Source organism: Equus asinus, chromosome 4 (assembly GCF_041296235.1).
Source record: "Equus asinus isolate D_3611 breed Donkey chromosome 4, EquAss-T2T_v2, whole genome shotgun sequence".
NCBI lineage: Eukaryota > Metazoa > Chordata > Mammalia > Perissodactyla > Equidae > Equus > Equus asinus.
Genome location: NC_091793.1, coordinates 49,551,765 through 49,571,442, shown reverse-complemented (window position 1 = coordinate 49,571,442; position 19,678 = coordinate 49,551,765). Strand labels below are relative to the sequence as shown.

The 19,678-nt window shown below is 36.5% G+C and overlaps 1 protein-coding gene across 24 annotated transcripts in view; it reads right to left on the bottom strand.

The window, feature by feature from the left end:
* PPFIA2 (PTPRF interacting protein alpha 2) overlaps positions 1 to 19,678 on the bottom strand; it is a 450,745-nt gene that overhangs the window by 219,627 nt on the left and 211,440 nt on the right. The gene's annotated exons all lie outside the window — the stretch shown is intronic.

The window sequence follows — 19,678 nt, the reverse complement described above, 5'->3', positions numbered from 1 at the left end:
TACAAAACAAGTATCTTCAAGCCCAAGGCCTTAGGAATCCCTGTTAAAAACGAGAAGTCCAGCTGACCACGTAGGTCTAATGGAGGCATGGGCAGCCCAGCGCTTCCCAGGCACTTATCTTTTTTGAGGAAGATTAGCCCTGAGCTAACATCTGCCACCAACCCTCCTCTTTTTGCAGAGGAAGACTGGCCCTGAGCTAACATCTGTGCCCATCTTCCTCTACTTTATATGTGGAACACCTGCCACAGAATGGCTTGACAAGCAGTACATAGGTCCGTACCTGGGATCCGAACCAGGGAACCCAGGGCTGCCAAAAGGGAATGTGCAAACCTAACTGCTGTGCCACGGGGCTGGCTCCCCCAGCACTTTTTATTTCACATCAGATTCTGTGTCTGGGTCCCTAATCATTCCTCAAGACTAAGTGCCCACTTGATAATCTCTCCAGAACTCTACTCTTCCAATACTCTGCATTGCTATTTCCAGCCCTTCTCAGGAACTCTTATACCAAAGGACATAAGCTTCCTGCATTCACTCACTTCAGCCACCACAACTCTGACCAGACCCTCAAAGCCTGGAGCCATCTGTGCATGTCATTGGAGATACTCACAAATATGCCTGGTCTCCTTTCCTTTCAGGCACATAGTAATATGCACTTCCCTTCCCCCTTTGAAGTAGGCTGTGGCCATGTTCAAATCCTGATTCTTCCCTTTGCTAGTTAAGCAACCTGGACAAGAGGCTTACCATCCCTGAAACTAAGTTTCCTCTTGTGTCAAATGAGGAAACCATAATTGATTCAGAGGGTTGTTGTAAGGGTCAAGTGAGTGTGTAAAGCACCTAGAATGGATACTTGCAGGGTTTACTTTTCATTTTCCTTCTCTCATTACTACAAACAGAATCAACCTTTACCTTCTTCCCACTCCACTCTCAGGAAATAGAACTTACAGGCAGCTTTAGGTTCATACTCACACAGTGCACCACTTGATTCTTACAAGTAGCTCTTTCCCGTCACACTGGAAAAGGGTGGGCAAAGATTATTTCTTATAAAGTTTGTATCTTCAGTTTCTAGTCAGTTCCAGGATATAGCATACACACAATAAATGTGTATTAATTAAACGACTGAAAATGAATGAATAAATGAATGAATGATGACCTTCAGCACGAAACTTGAATGCATTCTTCAAAATCCAGCTTATTTGCTTCCTCATCTATCTATGTGACATCTTTCTTGATACCCTTAGCTACTTTTAGTACTTTCTTCCTTGCAATAGTATTGAACCAGCTATCTATATGCTATATCAATCTAGTTTGTAACACAACATTATTAAAGAGCACACTCCACACACAACACAGCTTTTGGCACAAAGCATCCAACATCTTGTCAATCTAACAACGTGCTTCCACTGATACGTAATAGAAGCTGTTGAATTGCTATATCTAAAAAATATAGTAAATTATTTGTTTTCAAAATATAATTTAAATTAACCTAATCAGACTTTGTTTTATGTGGGTATTATGTTATACTAAATATCATTAGGAGTGTGAAATGGTCATTCATTTGCGCTAATGATGTTCGCATCCCAACCTGCTGTATATGACCCATATCATTGAACTGTAGACTTTTCTGAATTTTATCTGTCAAGTTGTCCCTGATTTCTCAACTGCTGCTTCCGTTTGTGCATGGACTTGACTCTTGTACTCCTGACTCTGCTCCTCATAATCAGATTAACTCAGATAAAACTGCTTCAGGGAAGAGGTCAAAACCATTGCCAATAATAGTAGTTGCCCTACTTCAGTCTATTTTTAGCACAGTAGCCAGGAGATTCTGCTCACACCAGAGTCAGACCAGCACCACCACCCTGCTCACAGCGCTCAAGTGGCTTCTTACCTCACTCACAGGAAAAGCCGAAGTCAACGCTGCTGCCAACAATATCTTACACTATCTGCATTCCTCTGGTCTGATTTCATCACTGATTATTTTTATCTAACCCATTCTCTTGTAGTGGAATTGTGCTCTTTGCTCAAACACACCAGGAATACTTCTACCTCAGGGCCTTTGCTGTCGCTATTCACTTTATCTTTTCCCAGACAGTTTCTCTCTCATCTCAGTCAAGTCTTTATTCCTACACACCCTTCTCTTCAAGGCATTCTCTAACAACTTTACTTAAATTTGCAACACTCCTTCTTCGCTTTATTTTCAACCAAGATATTTGTCACTATCTAACATACCATATATTTGCTTAAATTGTTCTGTTGTCCCTGTGAACACTGTGTAAACTCCATAACACAAGCACGTTTCTCTGTATCATGAAGCCTGGAGAAGTACCTGGCACCTAATAGGTTCTCAAAACATATTTATCAAATGACTGAACAACTAAAAGAAGAGACACACCATTATTGGCTTTTGCAAATGTTAGAGGCATGGATCATTATCACTAAATAATACTAGCCAGTTTATAGAAGCTAATATTATGTGGTCTTATTTTGCTGAATATTTACATTTATTGTTAGAAGTTTATCATTAATATTTTTATTTTTTAAATGAAAATTTTAAAGGAATATGCTAAAGGTAGTGTTATTTCCAAGGTGAAGGTTGTCTCTTAAGCATAAGTGGTGCTCCAAACACTGCGATTGTCCATTTGATGCTGAGTTGGATCAAAGAACAAGAAACTGAAAGCCAATGATGCACAGAGCGAGAGACATTAATGTGGCTTTGAAGAGGACCAGCTTGGAGCCCTGGCATTGAGAGGAAGTTACACAATAAAGAACATTTTCTCTCAGAAAAAGGGATGTGCATTTTTTGAGCGCCTCTCTGTTTTCCAGTGGAATACCACATTTTCATGGAAACCATGCATTGACCTGATTTATAATTTAAGAAAATACATCAAATGACCTTTTCTCGTTACAAGCAAACCTTTCAATCTTTCTTTCTTAGCCTCATTCTTGGAGAATGTGAATTCAAGTTAATCTAAATTTATTTTTCATCATTACCTAAATGATACCTAAGATTTAGTAAAACTGGGCCACCATCTATTATCTAAGATGACTTGTACTGCTCCTTTTACTCGGAATGTCTCCTCTAGGAGAAAGCACAGCCTCCATCAAAAGTCATCTACCTACAGAAATTTTAAAAGAAATTCAATTTCACTTGAGACCAGATAAGAGTTCCTCAACTATTTTGAAATTCTGTGTGTGGTTTTTGTTCTTCAGGCTCAACATTCCCACCTCCCACAACCAGCACTTCTCTCTCATTGTCCTTTTCTCGCCTTCTCTGCCTCCCACTGCCACTGCCCTGGTCCAGTTCAATTCCTCTGGCAAGGACTATAATGACAGCCTTCTAACTCGTTTCTTGTCTTTTAGAATCTTCACTCTCAAGACAGCCTTCAGAGTTCAAAAAAAATCCCTGAAACTCAAATCTTCTCATCACACTGTCCAAAAAAAGAAAAGAAAAAAACCAAAAACAAAACGCCAGACAAATTCCCACTGTCCACATGATAAAGATCAAGTGGTTTAGCAGGATATACACAGTTTTCTACAACCTGACTCTGATCAACTTGTCTGATGCAATTCTAGCTAGCCAAGTCTAGAGATGTAGAACTACTCTTTTGTGTATTATAAAAAAAATAAGCTTTACTAAATGAAGAAATAAAACGAAAAAGATGTAAACAGTTTTTATCATTTATGCAATTTTTGATAACCTTATATGCAAAATATGAAATGAAGTCTACAGTCTTTGTACAGAAATTAATTTTCTTTGTCCCTGGTAAGTTGAGTAGATTGTTCATTTTCACTATTTATAAATCCTATACTTTTTAAATTGACCTCAAAGCCTAAATAGCCATGCAAATGCCTATGCATAAACAACAAAAAGTTATTTTAAGCAGAATCTACAATGTATAGAAAACTAGGGCATACTGCTAAGTAATGCTTGGTTTAAAACTCATTAAGAAGAAAATCTTTGGATTGTTGTAGTTTATGAAAAGGATACAAAGAAGGGAATTTGAATGAAATAATACTCTCTTTAAAGTAAGATGATTAAAGATAGTGATATCCTGGAGGCAAGTTGCTATTTGTCGTGAGATACTTTTATATATAGTTTCATAATAAACAAATGATAAACTAGTTATAAACAAATTAGGTATTTCTCAAATATTGAAAAGTCTTAATCAACACTGAAGCCTCTTTTTCATAAATTCTTGAGGCTCAGAGGGCAGCGGGTTATGGAAAGGAAAGGGAAGAAAGAGCCAAACTATTAAAATGCTAAAAAGAAGGTGCACCTGAATGTGCTGAGAATAATGATAGAGTAGCTGCTAGGCTTCATCTTTGTAAAGAGATAGAAAATCTTGGCAATTCATCAAAAGGCCAGGATCTGGCATTCTGTTCCCTTTTGCCAAGTCTTTTCTCCTTAATGGTTTCTATTTGGTCTCTTTGTTGGGCTCTTGGTCCTTATGCAAGTGGGTCTGATCTGTCTGATCAGCAGCTCGTATCTGTTTTCTAGCATCTGGCTACGGGCTTGCCCACAACATCAGCAGGGCCTATGAAGAGAGTATAGATGGAGGTTTGATGTTGCCCCCCTTCTTTTCCCAACACCGCCAGGTCTGTTCCACACAGTAAGGGGACTCAGACACATGTGTACAAGTGTACATTCTGATCCGCGAGTCCAAGCTCCTCCCTTTGGCTTGATGGTGCTAGAGGTGCACATTTCAGAGATGAGGTCTGTAGACAAAGGAAGAGGTCCATTCAGGCCTTGGAAGTAGGCTCAGGTTATTGAGTCAGGGAATTTCAGGGTTCCTGGTACACAGAGATGATCTAGAAGGGATATTTGGGGATCTAGTTGGGTATATCCTCTTGGCCTCAAGAACATCTATTCTAACGGGAAGAATGAGACCAAAGGAGGACCAGAGCAGGGCTCACTAAACCACAGAATACAGAACAGAGCTACCTTGATGTCGTCAATTTCTTGGTGTAGATTAAGGATGGAGTACCAACAAGTCATCCAGCAGCTGCTGGTATCAAGAGAATGCTGCCATGCTGGTGGAAGGAACCAGGTTGAGGAAATTTGAGGTTATATACTGAGTTAACCTGGGTTTATAAATATTCCTTGTGCTTAAATTCCAACAGAGATATTGCCATAGACTGAATGTTTGTATTCCCCCAAAATTCATACATCGAAAACATCTTCATGTGATGATGTTTGGAGGTGGGGTCTTTGGGAGGTGATTAGGTCATGAGGGTCGAGCTCTTATGAATTGGATTAGTGACTTTATAAAAGAGACCCCAGGGAGCTCCCTTCTGCCTTCCACCATGTGAGGACACCGAGAGAAGATGGCCATCTGTGAACCACGGAGCAGGTCCTCACCAGACACTGAATTTGTCTGTGCTCAATCTTGGACTTCTCAGCCTCCAGCACTATGAGAAATAAATTTCTGGTGTTTATAAGACACCCAGTCTATGGTATGTTTGTTATAGCAGCCCAAAAGGACTAAGATCCCTCATTTTCTATAACTTTTATTCTTTGTTTGAATATGTCCCTCTCTTAGAATACTTTTTCTTTCTTGTCTGCCTATCAAATTTCCAAGTTTTCTTTAAAGCCCAGGTCAAACGCCTACTCTGCATGAAACTTTCCCCATCCACCATCAGCAGGATTATATTCAGATAGCACTTTGCCTATAGCTGTAACCTAACATTGCCACATAGCATTACATCCGTTCATGTGTATTTTCTCTACTAGAATATAAGTTCATTGAGCACAGGGATTATGGCTCATTCTTTCTTTACTCCAAACTAAATACAGTATTTGATATACATGAAGGACACTATTCTTTGATGAGTTGAATTAAACACATATATAGGTTTTCCAGTCCTACACCGTACTATTCATCTTTATCTCAAAACTAATGTTTATCAATGTCTTTTGTGGAAAATGAGATACAATATTCAGATAGTACATAACCAGGAAGGTCTAGAGTAGATATATTATCTTCATGGATCCAGATTATTGGTTGGCACACTTTTTTTGTAAAGAGCCAGATATCATATAATTTAGGGTTTGCAGGCCACACAGTCTCTTTCCCAGTCTATTGTTGCAATACAATAGCAGCACAGGTAGGATGTCAATGAATGGGTGTGGCTGTGTTCCAATAAAATTTGACAGAAAGCGGTGACTGACCCTCACCCAGACCAGTATTTCTCAACCATGGTTACACAAGAAAATTAGCCCTCAAGGCATCTGTTTACATAGTGAATTAACTTCTCTCTTAAGCGTCTAGAGTGGTAGAAGTAATGTACCATCTTAGGAGAAGTGAGAATAGTTACTCAAATAGTTTTTTCCCCCCTGTGGTTCAGATGAGCACCCCTGGTTGACAGAAAGGCTTATCCAGACATTATACTTCCATTCATGGATAAGCCTAAAACTGCATTATATTTTTAGCACACAGTATCATTGATTCATATTGATCTTCTTTCCAAACAAATCCCCTCAGGTCTTTTTCATTTGAGTTGTTTTATTATACCTAAACTGAAAACTGCGTCTTTATCATTGTTAATTATTTTCTTGTAGGTTTTGGCAAGAAAAACTCCCATTTTATTTTTTTTACATAGATTACTAGTAAAGTAGTATTTTCATCAATCTATATCTTATGAACGTGAAACTAAATATACACAGCTTAAACACAGGCTGAAATTCTTATTTAAATGTCTGGGGAATATTTTTAATTAAATTTTACATGTACCTCTGAAGCACATTTTTGGTATTCAAGATTCCATCCAAGTTCTTTAGATATTACCAAGGCCAAAAAAATTGAAATCACCCTTGATTTCTGTCTTTCATTTCATTCAATTAGGAAATTCTGTAGGCCCTACTTTTCAAAATACATCCAGAATATGACCTCTTCTCATTTCCTTTCCAGCAGCCATGCTGGTCCAAGTCATCCTTATCTTTTCTCTGCATTATTGCAGCGACCTCATAACCGATATCCTGATATCTGCTTCCACCTTGTCTCTCAGTCCGCTCTCTGCATAGTAGCTAGAGATCCTTTTGAAATATAACACGCACATCTCTCCTTTGCTCTGAACCCAAGGTGTAAGCAGTTTCAGATGGAGAACAATCTATGAGAGGGTGGAGGGACCTTTCCAAGCTCACACAGACTGCGGCAGGGCTGAAACAAGAGCAGAGCCCATCTGACATTTAATTTGAGGCCCTGTTACTTGACTGGAGGTTCCTAAATTTATACCCATATGCTGATAGTTTTCTTAGTGTTAAGGATATAAAAAATAATACTATAGAGCCTTTACTCCTACAACTGACATAAATAAGTCCTAAGTCCATTAGATCTGGATTCTAGTCACATACTATTAAACTTTGTGATATGGCATTTACTTTGTCATCTGTGTATCCTTGCTGTTCATCCCTGAAATAAAGTTTATAATACAAAAACTATGTCCATCATGTATTATGTCCAAGGATCAAATGAGAAAATGTTTATGGCAGTAACTTTTTAAAACTTAAAGAATTACAAATCACAAGAGCATATTTTATAGGCGTTTTAAAATTAGAAACAAGACCCGTTCATTGGGGTCCAAACCACAGCAGAACCATTTGTCCGTGAATCCCCAATGAGGTGTTTGGATATGTGGACAGTGGAAATGTGGGTTGTGCTCCTCCACAGTGGTTCATAAACTTCAGATATTGCACAAGAATTAGACAATTATAAGGGAAAGAAGGTTTTCAACATTAGCTCTCCTGTTGAGGAGGGAAGATCTTCAAATTATATTACTGAAGAGCGTCTGTTCCATCCTCCTTTTCTCCAACCTTTGGTCTGAGATGGTATATCAGGGCAAATAGCAGGTGCAAAGCCAAGGTGGATAAGACTGGAACAAGCTAATCTTCCTCTTGTTTTTTTCTTCTTCTCCCCAAAGACCCCCGGTACATAATTGTATATTCTAGTTGTAGGCCCTTCTGGTTGTGCTATGTGCGATGCCACCTCAGCATGGCCTGATGAGCAGCTCTAGCTCCGTGCCAAGGATTCTAACCGGGGAAATCCTGGGCCACCGAGGCAGAGCAGGTGAACTTAACCACTCGGCTACAGGGCGGGCCCCTGTGAACCAGGTTTTAATTGCAGGGATTTGTATAAAATCCTCTCTGCCTGGTGATCTCTGGGACCTCGATAGCTCCTTCTTCTCCATGTCCTCTTGCATCAGGGAATACCTCCAGGCCTTGCTTTCTGAACCTGCTTACTCCACCTACCCCCTTTTGAGAACCCTTCCTTTCACAGCCCTTGATTCCTAACTTTCTCTTTAAACTTGAAATTGTGTAAAGTCTTCTCGTGTGAAATTCAGGCTTTGGTTTCTCTCTGCCCCAAGCTCAAAGCTATGGGTCAGCTCTCACTCACTCCCACCATCAAATGGGGCTTCTGTGGACCCAGGACAGGTCAGAGTTCTGAAAATCCAGCTTGAATAAGAGAGGAAGTTGGACACCACCTTTAAAGGAAATACTCTCCCTTTTCTCTGACAACAAAGAACTAGAGATCCTTTCTGTGGGAGGTCGACCTTGCCTTTCTTCAACAGAAGTAATGTGAACATTTTAAAAAGTTCAGAAGCATTATATTCTATCTGTTAGATGTTAAGAGAGACTAGAAGAGGAAAAGAAAAGCATATATTCCTCAGAAAAGAGCAACTTATTTCAATCACCTGGTTGCTTATGCCTTATCTTTTCATTTCTTCACTTGGCAGATTCCAAAGGTTATCATCATACACATTCCAAATCTCAAGTGACTCTCCAAAAATTGAATATTTCTCAAATAGCTTTTCCGTATATTTCCTTAATAACTGATATACAAATATACACACACAAGGCAGATGTTTATGTGCGTGCGTGTGTACATATTATATATATAATAACCTCCCACAGACATATACATTTCTCATGAGCTCGAGGTAATTTGAACCTAAAACTTGAATACATGTTAGTTTTTCCAATTGTTACATGTAAATTCAAATTTATTTTTACATTTGAACTTGATTCCTATGTAACTTTTAATCTATCAGCACAGCAAAAATGAAATCACTGACTACTGAATGGAATTTTAAAAGAAATGCAAATAATGTATCATTTATTAATCACTTATGAGGTGCCAGATACTATTCAAAGCTCTTTACAGATTTTATGCCTTTAATTCTAAAGACAACACCATGAAATAAGTGTCATGATTATACCAATTTTAGTGATAACAAAGGAGGTACAGAAAGTAAAAAATGTACATGGCAGAGCAGGGATTTAAAGGCAGAATATAACTCCAGAGTCTTCACTCATGAATATTTCTCTTATTTTAAATTAAAGTTATGATGTACTAATTTTGTAGTCATCAGAAAAGAAAAACCTTCAAAGAAATTGCAATTGCAAACAAAATATTCATGACTAGAAAGAATAAAAAGAAGGCCAAGTCCAAAGACAGATCCACCCACACAAAACTAACTGAGCTTCATCCAGGCAAGTTGATGTGCCTATTAAAATATTCTAATTAGCTGTCTTTTACTTTCTCCTTGTTTTCCATCTTCATCTTTTCCATAATCTTCAAATGGAAGTAGGATAGATGAGCAGTTGTTAAATCCACAGCAATAGCTAACTAGCAAAAGAAAAAGCCACTTACTGTAAGATTTTTCATTGCAAAATAAATGAAGGATTCCCTGAAAGTAGTCATTGTTAGCAGTATAAATTTCTGAAACATTTTTAAGCAAAACAATGAAAGTTGAAAACTCCCTGCCATACAAAGAGGATTCTGAAAATTACTAGGTCAACCTTGTGGCTATTGTTGACCCATCTTTGAATACTGTCCAATAATATGTCAAGAGATAACATTTACGTTTGAAATAAACATTTAAAAAAACCCTCTCACCACTGCTATAGGGAAATTTGCTGATGGGAGTGTTAACTGGCACACCCTTGCACAAAGTTATTTGTTAAGTAAGTAATAGATACTCCAGAAAATCATTGCAAGTAAACAATCAGAAATGAAAATCAAGATTTATATACAATGATATCAGTAATTAAAACTGATTAAAATACAATTTACACCTATGCAAATTTGGATGGCATAGGAAAATATTCCTGAAAATATTGATTTATAAAGCACTGGGCAAGAGCATACATACATACAATTTAACTTCAAATATATAAAAATACATTTAATTTCAAAGCTGCCTCAAGCCTTCCTCTATTCTGGAGATTCTATGAAGGAAAAACTGTGTTGTTCACTTTCATGTCTCCAGCACCCAGTTCAGCATTAGGAACCTAATTAATGCTCCATGCAAAAATGAAAATTAACGCATGAATGAATATTGATAGGTGGATGCCTGGTAAGGAGTCCTTTAAGGACCCACCACGTCAGACTGTTGAGCTGATTGTCTGTCCTGACAGGCCAAGCACGTCTATGGGAACAGACGTTCTCTATTCAAAGGAAGGGTTGTTTGAATCCCCTTTTAGTTTTGCAAAATTAGGCAGTAGAATGTCTTCATTTGTTGATTAAAAAAAAGAAAATAGCCTAGTAACGACCTCATAGGGTTCTTGGGCAGCTTAAGTGATGCCAGGCATGAAAAGCATTTAAAACATAAACATACAGTGCTAAATAAATAAGACCTAGGATTACCATAAATTGAATCCCTTAGGGACTATTGAGACGCACTATTTGTGTGACTTTTTTCTGCCTGATTTTAGTTCTTTCTGTAGTGTCCATCAACGTTAGCAGGTTAGCTAACAATGTGACTGATGCTTAGCAGATGTTGCCTTATCACCATGACTTAAAACCCCATAACGGATCCCCAATGACTCCACAACAAAATCTAAATTCTTCATATTTACACAAAAGACACTTGATGGCCCAGCACACCTCTCCCTCTCCTGTCTCATCTACTGCTAGTGTCTCATATGTGCCTTCAGCCAAACAAAATTACTTATATTCCCCAAACTCTCTACTTTCTAGACTTTATAATGCTGGACCCCCAGGTTGGAATACAACTTTCCTGATCTAACTTTGAATCTTCCTTACAAATTCACCACAAATGTTACTTTCTTTAGGGAACTTTCTCTATCCTGTCCCTTCCAGTTGAATCTGGGTTCCCTCCTCCACACACACCTCAGTGGCCTCTGATGTCATCATCGCCGGTTTCGTTGACTGGCTTCTCCCCAGACTGGCACCTGTTCAAGGTCAGGTTAGGTGCTTTAGTCACCTGTTCAGGTGCCCAGCACAAAGGTTGGCCCAAGGTAAAGATTCAATACATAATTCTGGGATGAATAAATTGTCTAACATAGTGTTTTCAGATGGATAAGTATAGATACAGGAGTAGAGCTGGTGAAATCATTTTATTGATGTGCTACATTGAATTAGTTAGAAGCTATAGTATGCAGGTTAGGAACCAAAAAATGTTTCATCTTTTTATGGCTGAATAGTATTCTGTTTCTTTATCCATTCATCCACTGATGGACACTTAGGTTGTTTCCAAGTCTTGGCTATTGTGAACAATGCTACAAATAGCATAGGGGTACACATATCTTTTCGAATTAGTGTTTTCGTGTTCTTTGGATAAATACCTAGAAGTGGAATGGCTGGATCACATGGTAGGTCTATTTTCAATTTTGGGGGGAATCTCCATACTTTTTTCCATAGTGGCTGCACCTATTTAGATGCCACAAACAAATACAGATACAGAGAACAGATCGCTGGTTATCAGAGGAGAAGGGGAGTGAGGAGAGGGTGAAAGTGGTAAAAGGGAACATTTATATCGTGATGGACGGAGAGTAGACTTTTGGTGGTGAACAGATACACAACACAGACTATGTCTGTATAGATATAGTCTATACAGAAGTCGAAGTATAATGAAGTATACCTGAAATTTATATAATGTTAAAAACCAAAGTTATCTTAACAACAAAATAAAACAAACAAAAAATGGCTTAAATTTTCAAAGAACATTTTAATTATTTAGAGAATGTTTACCAAAGAGATCAATTAAGCATAAGAGCACATTTAACATGGACCTGGCTTTCCATGGTAGCTTGCAAATTAGAAATGAACCACTATATGTTCATGGGCACCTCACAGGCACACCTCTTTTTCTAACACAGTCCTTTATTGTTTTGAGCTTTGATCATCTGCTTTTTTCCTTCATCATTAGCATATGTGTGATCTTGTGTTTATAAAGGCATTTATCATATTTCAAATACCTCTAGGACTCCTTTCCTAAAATAATCTGGTTACTAATGGGAAGGCCTTGATTTTTTTTTCTAACAAAAAAGAAAATTATATTTGAAAGTACATGCACCTTACTCCTTAATGTTTTCAAAGTGGAGACTTGGGAAAAAATATAGAATATAGAAACCAAAAAGTCAATGGCCTGGTTCTTTTTTTGTTGGGATCTGTCACCATCAGTATTATCAATATTTAAATAAATACATAAAATCCATTGTATAGTTATTTAAAAACAGTATCAGTGACAGGACTTGATAAGATTCAACTCAAAACAATGAAAATTTACAAAGAAATTTTTAAAAACATGAACATATTTTATTTTTAAAAGCTAAACCAAATTTGTTTTGTAAAACTGGGTAAAGAGCAGAAAAATAGAGTTTACCAAGAAACAGAAAAGGGCAATAAACAGAATTAATATTCTAAGTGACTAGAAATACACTTTCATTGTTTGTAAAATGAAGCCAATATTTCCTCATAGTGTCATCGATGTCATATATAAGATCGTAAATGTCACAGATGTCATTTATAAAGTGACTTTGGTAAAGTAGGCACACATTCAATTAGGGAAAATTTAAAGTCATACATTTCTTTGGAAAGCAACTTGGTAATACTTATCAAAATTGAAAATGCAGATATTCTTTGACTTATTTCTGCTTCTAAAAATTTATCCTATCACATACTTTTAAAATTATTCAAATGGTGTATAAATGTATGTTCACCGTACCACTTTTGTGTCAGCAAAAAACTAGAAAAAACTTAATGCCTATTAATTCATGTATGATTACATTATTATACATTCACACAGTGGAATACTATACAATCATTAAAAGAAATAGATTGTGTTTTAGTTTTTATTGAATTTCTTTTTATAATTTTAGCTTTTTTCAAAAATGTTTACTTGTTTTACTGTTTATTATGTAATAATTTTAGATTGATACAAGGGCTCGATCCACGATCATAAAATATCTGTCCACTGATTTAGTTTTTCTTTGATTTTATTCACCAGAGTATCATAGTTTTCCTCACACAGATCTTGTATATATTTTGTTAGAGTTATACCTAAGTATTTTATTTTGGGGAGTGATAATATGAATGGGTTTGTGTTTTTGATTTCAAATTCCACTTGTTCTTTGTTCGTGTACAGAAAAGCAATTGCCTATTAACCTTGTATTCTCCCACCTTGTTCTAATTGCTTATGTAGAGTCAGTGCAATAAGCAGAGTTGCTGAGAAAATTTCTTCTCTCCTGAGGGTCCTACCCGCATGTACACACCTACTGATGCTATCATTTAAAAAACCTTACCTTCCTTTACCAGAGGAGCAGACTAATTTAAGCAATAAGCAATACTCAGAAGGAAGACCTTGAATTTCACATCCTATGACATTAATTCACATACTGGGTTCCTAAATATGACAAATACCTGCAACTGCCCTTTTACAATCATCTAGAAAATGAATTAGTTTTAAGTTAGGACATTTTATTTTAACCCTTTTAGAAGCAATTTTTTCAATAAGCATTTTCATCCACAGAGAGTTAGGACCTCTTTGGAGGTACGCACTCTCTTATAATTTATTCACAAGTAAATAAACACCTATTAAGACTATGCAATTAAAAAAAAATTTAGGGAGGTACCATAGTATTCTGATACAACTAAATGATACATTTCTGACACAGAAATTCAAAAGAATTACTTTTATAATAAATTTGATTTCTATCTCTTAAAGTAAATATACTAAACTATGCTGCATGGTTTAGCTTTTTTCCTTTGTTCAATCCACTGCCCCTTCCCTGAGAATCCATTGTAGAAATAAATTAACTCCTTTGTTATTCTATGACATTTTACCATTTAAGCTGTCACTTATGTTTTTACTATAAAGAAGAATCACCTGTGGATTCTTAGTGCCTTCCTTCTTAGGCATTTTTTTGCATTCCTTCAGTGTTCTTTCCTGCTATTAACTGTAATCTGTAAGATCATATATGTGAAAACTAAAAGGAATTTAATGAGCAAGAATGTATAATGTGTTCCTACTACTGATATCTCCATGAATTTTATAACACTTCTCTGCCTTTAAGTATTTTTAAATCACTATAAAAACTGAACTGACAATAAAAATGATACTTTATTTGTAATGAGCAATACTTGAAAAATAACAGATAGTATAACTCAACCGTAGTGGAATCTACAATGTGGCTACATCCCTCTTTCCTACCAGCTCGTCGTGCGGAATTGTTGGCAGAGGGTAAATCAAAAGGAAGCCTGCACATAGGATAAAACCTGTCATTTCTCAGAAACCTTGAGGATTAACCAACATGTATAAACACACTCTGATAAGTGCAAATAAAACACAAATACAAATGCATATTCTTTATATTGATTAACATACTGTGCTTACATAATTAAATTACTAAAAAATGTAAATAGCAAAATATTCTAAATATTGTGCCACAATTATTTCAGCTTCATCTAATTCCTGACTCATGTTTGGGTTTGGCTGCTCTTCAACACTTACTCTGATATTCGGTCCAGGCCTCTGAGACTATCACTCTATCACTGGCTTCTCCCATAAGCTCAGATTCTCATATTCAAATTCCTTGGTGTACATAGTCTGGATGTTTCAAAGTCACCTCAAAAAAATCTCCTTTTGAATATGGTTCTATATTCACGTGGATATTTTCATGACTCTTTTTTTCTAACCAGCAATCTGGGAGTCAATTCTTAACTTCTTTTTTCTTGTTACTACATAATCAATAAATCATCAGGACTTGCAAATTCTAGCCTGGGTATATTTCTGGGATCTTGTTCCTTCTCTCCTTTCCCACATTCCTCATCATCTCTTTCTGAAGTTTCCACCAAACCAGCATCACGAACCTGGAAGGACCTTAAATTCCCAATATACCAAATTTTCTGTTGCTCGTGGTTGAAATAGTTCTTACAATATTAAATTTTTCCAAGAGAATTGTGAAAATTCAGGAGAAGATGCTTTCTAGATTTATAATTCTTATGTAGCTCTTCTACTTTGGGAAAACAGTACAGAAGAGTGGAAAAGTGTATTGGATTTATTTCAAATAGATTAGTTTTAGATTTCAGAGTTCAAGTATTGTCTTTATGCTTATTTAAATGTGGTCAAATTATGCAAATACCCAGTTACTCCACTTCAGGGAATCTATCCAAAAATCATGAAAACACTAATTTGAAATGATATATGCACCCCTATATTCATTGCAGCATTATTCACAATAGCCAAAACTTGGAAACAACCTAACTGCCCATGAATGAATGAATGGATAAGGAAGATGTGGTATATATATATACGTATGTGTATATATATATATATACACTACATATATATATATGCAATGGAATACTACTCAGTCATTAAAGAGATGAATCTTCTCATTTGCAACAACATGGATGGACCTGTAGGATATTATGCTAAGTGAAATGTCAGATGGAGACAGTCAAATACTGTATGATTTCACTCATATGTGGAAGATAACAACAACAACAAACAAACATGTAGATATAGACATTAGATTGGTGGCTACCAGAGGGGAAGGGAAGAGGGAGTAAGGTACAAGGAGTAAAAGGGTGCATGTGTACAGTGACGAAAGGTAATCAGTCTGTGGGTGGTAACCATGATGTAGTCTACACAGAAATTGAAAAATAATGATGTACACCTGAAATTTATATAATGTTATATACCAATGTTACATCAATAAAAAATAAATTAAAATAAGAGGGAACAGTAGTTCCATATTTTAATTTTTTGAGGAATCTCCATACTGCTTTATATAGTGTCTTCACCAATTTACATTCCCATCAGCAGTGTATGGGGGTCACCGTTTCTCCATGTCCTCTCCAACACTTGTTATGTTTTATCTTTCTAATTATAGCCATACTGATGGGAATGAAATGATATCTCACTGTAGTTTTTATTTGCATTTCCCTAATAATTAGTGATGTTGAACATCTTTTCATGTGCTTTTTGGCAATTTGTATACATTTTTTTTGAAAAATGTCTGTTCAGATCTTTTGTCCATTTTTTAATTTGATTGTTTGTTTTTTGGGGGGAAAAAACACAAAGCTGGAGGTATCACATTCCCTGATTTTAAAATACACTACAAAGATACAATAATCAAAACAGCATGGTACTGGCAGAAAAACAGACACACAGATCTATGGAACAGAATCAAGAGCCCAGAAATAAACCCACACATCTATGGTCAGCTAATTTTCAACACAGGAGCCAAGAACATACAGTGGAGAGAAGAAAGTCTCTTCAGTAAATCGTGTTGGGAAAACTGGACAGCCATACGCAGAAGAATGAAAGTAGGGCATTATCTTACACCAAACACAAAAACTAAGTCAAAATGGATTAAAGATTTGAATGTAAGACCTGAAACCATAAAACTCCTAGAAGAAAACATAGGCAGTATACTCTTCCACATTGGTCTTAGCTGTATCCTTTTGACTACCATGTCTCAGCAGGCAAGAGAAACAAAAGAGAAAATAAACAAATGAAACTACATCAGACTAAAAAGATTCTGCACAGCAAGGGAAACCATCTACAAAATGTAAAGACGACCTACACACTCGGAGAAAATATTTACAAACCATATATCTGATAAGGAGCTAATACCCAAAATATATAAGAACCCATAAAACTTAACAACAAAAAACTTCTCTCTTCCCCTATTAGGAAGTCTCCAGCTTTCTGGCACCACTGTCATGATCAGGAAAACAACAGCAGTGGTGGCTCCAGAACCATAACATATCTGCTATAGTCTGAACAGTAAGATCTGTGCCACATGCCTTGCCTCTCAGCATCCACAGAGTGGCTGACAAGGTGCTGAGACCTCTGCTAACACTGTGACAGAAGCTCCATGTATTTCCCTGGTGTGCTTGTCAGCCCACAGAACAGAAGCCACAGAAAGAGAGCTTTCTGAGAGGGCATGAAATTGACTGAAGCTAAATCACATTGGGAGCCTAGGCTGCAAGAGAACCTTGAAAATGTAGGTTGTAGCTTTCCACATTCTGCCATTTATCAAGGCCCATTAGAAGGGCGGGCAGACGGTGTTGTGTACAACCCACCACACCCACCAGATAGACTAGTAACATTGGTTTGTTATGGTAGTACCTTAGGTTTCCAATGAAATTTCTACAAGAGTCCTTACTCTTCATTGCCACTTCCAGACTTTTTCCTTCCTGAAAACTGCCAGTTTCAAAGTCCAAACTCTCAGACTACACTGCCTGATAACTTTCTTTGCCGCATTAATTTAAAGATGTAATTTAATTACTTTCCCTCTTTCCTGAAAGATTTTAACACCTGACTCACCACCACTTTCTTCTATCCAGTCAGAATTCTTGATGATTCAATATCCATGTAGAAGAATCTCGATCTTCTCTTTTTCAATGATTTGATCCTCAGTCATATCTCAGCCACCCACTTTCAAAGTCATGCTATGTCCCACCAATAGCAATAGCTACACCCAATTCCCTTAATCTCAATTGTAAACATCTCATTTTCTGAACACCATTTTCTATATTTCTAACTAATCCCACAAATACCCAAAACTCAGCAATTCTCCAAAGCTAGAAAGACCTACATCCACTGCAAATAACTTCTTCATTCCTACTCATGTCCTCACATCCCTAGCTATCCGTCTTAGATACTACAACCCATCTTTATAATCATCACTACAATCTTGCAAACAATTTCACCTTTCCAAGTATCTCCTCTTCCCCAGCAATCTCTAAACCACTTTTCCTTTCTTACAATTTTCCGTAACACCTATCTATCTATCTATCTATCTATCTATCTATCTATCTATCTGCCTCTTTCCCTACTTGACTATAATTTCCATGAGGCCAAAGACTCTTTTGTTCACTGCTCTTGCCCCAGAATGCACAATAATGTCTGGTGTGTGGTAAGAGTTCCATAAATAATTACTGAGTAAATGAATAACATAGTTATCATGTAATGATCCCTTAGTTTAACTAGAACACTGACTAAAATATAAAAGGTACCCAAATATTTTGTTGAATGAATGAATCATATATAATTGCAATTCTAAGGCAATATAAACCCTTAAAATTCTATTTGGTCTACCCATTAAAGGTAAATGGAAAAATCCATTTCATAAATTCAATGATACACCAGAAATACAAAGGTATTCTATTCTTTCGGTGATATATTGTGAAATTTGAATTTGTATGGTTCAAATTTTTCCTCTTTTTTATGTTTCCTTATAAAATTTCCTACCTTTTTAAGGATAATTATTTCAATTAAAGTAACTATAATTTTTGAAGATTAAAAATATATGAGATAACTAATTGAATGAATTCTTAAATTGATCACTTAAAATAACTATAGGTTATATTAATGTTGTACTGAACTCTTATTCTCTTGAAACTGATTCTACTCTCTTCAATCTGTCTTTAAGGAAGGAAATTAAATAGCTTGAAAATATTTAAAGATTCATTTTAATGATGCCTTTCAGCAGTCAGAAAGTAGTTCCCCAGTTATTAATTACATCAGGTAAATCAACCATGACAATCTATTAATAGGAAATGGAGAAGAAAATTAAATTAGTAAAAACTGTTTAAACTGATTAGCTAATTATAGAGAGACCACATTACATAAGCATGCACTAGGAGAGCCTATATCCATACACTCAGATGCATGTAACGCTGATTGTTTACAGGGATGTTGCTTTCATTACTATAATGAACCATCCAGAGATCTACAGTATATCAAATTGCATGAAATAGTATACTTAAAGAAATGTTTCAAGTCTTTGTGTAATTAACACGCCCCTAAAACCTGCACAGCCTTGAGCTGTAGAAGCATATCACACAAAAGGCTATTTAGAGCTTATCATAATATTTATGATGCATTAATTTTAAAATGGAATTATCTGGGTATATATTTATAACTCCACACAATATGCAATAAACAGTGCAAAAGACAATTTTTGTTTCCTTCCCTTTTTCCTCTCTTCCTTCTTTCTTTCCTTTCTTCTACAAATATTTTTTGGTCACCCACTATGTGACAGGCACTTTGACAGGTTTGGCAGAAAAACAAATAACAAGACAGACAAGGTGACTGAGTGTGAAGGACAGGAAGCAGCCAGGTAAGAAAATAGCTGTGAGGGAGGGGGTCAGGAGGTGGTGATTATCTCTCCAGAGAGTGCCAGACAACTTTCTTCGGGAGGGAAAAATGTAGTATGTTCTAAGAGCCATTGTGCTGGGAACAGAATGGGTGACAGTGTTATAAGAGAAGAGAGAGAGTAGGTAGGCAGGGTGCATAGCACGAAGCAGGGAGACTGGATTCTACCGGAAGTGCAATGGGAAGCCATTATAGTGATTTTGGGGACCAGGGGCAGGTGGGGGAGTGTCAAATTATGAAAGTATTGTGAAAGATAATAGGAGAAACTTCT